We start from the raw sequence: 4,570 nt of genomic DNA, 5'->3' as shown, positions 1-4,570 counted from the left end.
TCGTTCAAAAAATTTATGGAGAAATATACAGATAAGTTCTTCCCTTCCTGTGGAACCATCATTAATTAATGGAGGATGTTGGTAATTATGTCATTTATAAAAATACTTCCATTGTAAATTGTGAAGTTAAGATAATTTTCAGCCTGTTTAGAGTAATCTACACCAAATTAAGAAATGGAACTCTGAATTTGTACCATCTAACAATAAGTATTCCTTTTTTTAAAAATCTAATCATAAAATATGATTAGATTTTACCTAAAATTATCAATAATTATAATACACAACTCATTAAATGGCAAAAACAAGTGCTTAAATGGTCACAACTGCGGGAGTAGTAGATTTGGATGGTTCGCAACTAGTTTATCTGACATTAGTTTCTTCACTTAAAGATTTGGGTATGATCATTAGGTTTTCCAATATTACATAGTCAATAAATATTACTTTTTTATCACTTAAGGATTAGCTCTGGTTTATAAACTCCAAGAAAAGGTGCTCAAAAAACTCATAAAAGGCAAAAACAACTACTTAAATGGGCACAACAATGGGGGTAGTTGCAATGGGTATAGCATTATAATTAGCAATTGTGTGTATCCTTCATGATAATAATATGTTGTTATACAAGCATAAATAACGGGGAAAAAATCTTTTTTGATGCTCTTAATCAGGAGTAATATCGCCGGACATTACTACATAATTAGCTTTTGCACTAAATTTTTACGATGAATTTCATTCTAACATTTTTTTATTAGTATATTTATTGTCTAATTTTATGATTTTCACATTTACTTTATTATTGATAATTATTTAGATCTCATCCGTTGAGATATATATATCATGTGCACAATTGTATATAGCAACTTCCACATTAGGAAAAAAGGGTGATGATCTTTTTTATTAAATTCCACATCTGGCTTTTGTTTAGCAACTTAAAGTTATGACATATATAACTGAATTCATGTCAGAACAAGAAAATATTATTTGAATCAATCTACTATTTCAATATTCTGTATATATTATTAATATTGTTATTTGTCATATGATTCTAATTGTCTAATTTTGTATATTTAACATAAATGTATGATGGTTAATTTTTTAGTATGTACATGGATTATATTTAATTTAAGCCTTCTTTTTAAACTTGGAACTTCAAATATATATCGAAATACTCTACTTTGTCGTTTCATTAGTTGTTATTTTGAGAATATGGTTCATAATGAATTACAATTTCATGGAGTGTAACGTTTTCAAAGCTAGTAGTATATATTCATTCAACATTTTGCTAATAGATACTTTCGTTATACCCTCAAAAATTATAAAACAGCAGGCAGCTGATAATCATATCAATATTTTAAACAATGATACCATAAGTCTCTCTCCCACTCTTCTTGCACGTGTTTTTCTCTACAGAATTATCAAATTTACCCATAATATACAGACATTCCTGCTATTTAAACTAGGTTTTCAAGAAGATAACAGCGTGTCAGAACATATTCTATCAATATCCTGTGAGCATTTGAAGCTCCACCTAAACTTAAAATAGATCAGTTCGGACTTTTACAATCAGGGATGGTTATAGTTTTTAGTGGGACAAATATATATGAGCGGACCCTTTTTTATATAACTTGATTTAAAATATATATATTTCATCACTTTTTTAGAAAGCAAGATGTTTTTTAAGAGATAAAAGTTGGAACAGCCAATTTTAATTAATTTATTCACTTTTGGTATAAGTGAAATTATTATTTTTTATTATTATTAGAAATAAGTTAATGTTTAGTATTTCAGCTTAGTGTATATATTATTGTTTTTACAAAACTCTACCACTACTCCCCCCTAAAATCGAATATACTAAATAATTGCTGCGCATCCATGAATACTGGACAGTGGACGTTTATTCTTACTCCTAACCAGGTAGAAAAGCTTTTATAAAGGTAATTTCTATATACCAACTTTTTCCTAGATGGTCTTGTATTAATAGTAAATAAAAATAACTTTTCATTGACGTAATCTAGATTTTTATTGTATATGCTTTTATGGAACACAATTAGTAATTAAATATGTAATGATGTCCAACATAAACATATTGATTCATTCATAAAGAACATTTCCGTAAGAATACCATCCTTATTGCCAGTCTCACGGGGTTAACTACTTGTTCTCGCGAGATATACATCTTTCAAAGTTAACACGGTTGAAACAACCGTCCACTAAATTGAGTCACGGATTCATCTGAGCGATTCAATGTTGTAAATATAAACAAATAGCTTAGTAGGTCCTAAAATTTATAAAAGAAACAAATATAGATTAAGAGGTCTAATACATAATAGTAATTAATGTAGAGCTTTTGGGTAATCCTTGAATGATATTTCCAAAGTCTATAGACTGATCATCCAAGGGACCATTAAGCACATGAATTGATTTTGCCTACATATTTGACTAATTATTGCATTGAATTATTTACAAGAATTAGCTTCGATAGAGGCTTTAGATATTTGGTAGAAAATATAACTTACACGCTGCACAATTTAATTCCTGATGCGTCCATGGTGGATTCTATCTCTCAACTGATAAAGCATTCCGAAATCCTTATAAAAATTAACATTAAGAACCACGTGTTTCTTTATATGTGTTGCTCTCTTTCGATGCGTGTATGTGCTACAGACTGTTACAGTTAGCTACAAATATTGTTTTCCGTTAATAATAAAACATTTGTTCTATGAATTGGGAAAATTTCCATGGTTTTTAACGGTTTTAAAGTTACACTGAGTGAACTTAAACATTTTTAATCGGTATTGTTTTACAATTCTTCATGGAAAGATATACGCCACAACAACGTGTACAAATTGTTCAATTGTACTATGAAAATCAGCGTTCTATGAAAGAAGTTTTTCGCAAATTACACCCAACTTATGGTCCACACAATTGACCTTCAGAATCCACAATTCGCAGAATAATCGAATAATTTGAAGGGGTAGCAACTTGCTGGGATGCCCCGTCGACTGGTAGGCCACGTAGAGCTCGCAACGTAGAAAATCTTGCGGCTGTAGCCAAGAATGTAGCCGAAGATCGTGAAGAATTGATTCGCCACCGCTCTCAACAACTTGGCTTGTCGTATGCAACAACCTGGCGCATTTTGAAGAAAGATTTGGATTTAAAGGAATACAAAATACAGCTCGTGCAAGAATTGAAGCCGCCGGACCTTTGTTCGCGTCGTGTGTTCAGGGAATGGGCTCTTGAACGTATCCAAGAAAATGCGTTTTTTCCGCGCCAAATTTTGTTGAGTGATGAGGCCCATTTCGGGCACAATGGCTACGTAAATAAGCAAAATTGCCGTATTTGGGTGAAGAGCAACCCGAATTGTATCAAGAGCATCCATTACATCAATTGAAAACAACAGTTTGGTGTGCTTTGTGGGCTGGTGGAATCATCGGTCCATATTTTTTCAAAAATGCTGCCGGCCGACACGTTACCGTCAACGGTGAACGTTATTGCGTCATGGTAACATACTTTTTGGTACCTCAAATTGAAGCACATGCTCTCCACGACATTTGGCACACGTAAGAATAAACTTATTGGGACATCATTTTGGTGAGCAATTAATTTCACGTTTTGGCCCGGTGAATTGGACACCAAGATCGTGTAATATCACACCTTTGGACTTTTCTCTTTGGGGCTACGTAAAAGCAAAAGTCTATGTGGATAAACCAGCGACGATTGAAGCCTTGGAAACAAATATTGAGTGAGTTATTCGGGAGATTCCGGTCACAATGCTCGAACGCGTCATCGAAAATTGGTACGAAAGAATGGACCATTTAAAGGCCAGTTGCGGCCAACATATGAAGGGGATTCTTTTCTAGAAATAATTGTAAAGGATTGTTTTTCCGGTTAATAATAAAGTTTTGACCATAATATAATATTTTATGTGTTTTATTTCTACAATCCAAAAACCGGTCGTTTTGAATCTCCCTTTATATCCGAAAATTGAAGGATAATGTAAGTCATAATTTGTTTCCTGAAATTAATTCAGCAATTAACAAATCTTTTGCTCTTACATTTTGGGGCCCATAGTCACTCAAACCAACAACCTCAAGCTTCAACCTCAGCCTCCACCTTGGCCCTGAACCTGTCATGGGCCATTATGAGGAAATCTTTGTCCATGTTGACCACTTCTTCGAGAATGGAAGCCGCAAGGAGTAAACAGTGTTAAGTGGACGTTTATTGTAGTAATCAATGGCGTCTGCAGCATATATATATTTTTGGTTTTTGGAATTTTAACTTTTTTTTCAAATATTACAATTTTTCCTCCGTTGCATACATTGAATAATGACCTTTCCTTTTAGAAAAAAAATCCTTAAATAAATTTTATCCTTATTTTTCTTGTAAAAATTTATCAGCTTGACAAAAAAAAAAAAAAAAAACCCAAAGAGCATTTAGGAAGTCTGGAGTTCGTCTTTGCTCTCAGAAAAATCATGAGCAGGTGTTTCTAACACATCAAACTCCTCGAATGCCTTGGAAACATCATAAATAATGGATTTGAGCAGCTTCGTAAACTTAATAATCTCACTGGGCG

General features: G+C 32.7%; 1 long non-coding RNA gene across 1 annotated transcript; it reads right to left on the bottom strand.

Annotated features, from left to right (window-relative positions):
- Nucleotides 1-1,992: 1,992 nt before the first annotated feature.
- Nucleotides 1,993-4,099, bottom strand: LOC121119686 (uncharacterized). Its single transcript, XR_005864821.2, has 2 exons — nt 2,514-4,099; nt 1,993-2,275 (listed from the first exon to the last, which is right to left on the bottom strand). It is a non-coding gene; the product is annotated as an uncharacterized lncRNA (long non-coding RNA).
- Between the last annotated feature and the right edge of the window lie 471 nt (nt 4,100-4,570).

This window comes from Lepeophtheirus salmonis, chromosome 1 (genome assembly GCF_016086655.4).
Source record: "Lepeophtheirus salmonis chromosome 1, UVic_Lsal_1.4, whole genome shotgun sequence".
Lineage (NCBI taxonomy): Eukaryota > Metazoa > Arthropoda > Copepoda > Siphonostomatoida > Caligidae > Lepeophtheirus > Lepeophtheirus salmonis.
This window is presented reverse-complemented; position numbering and strand designations above follow the sequence as displayed.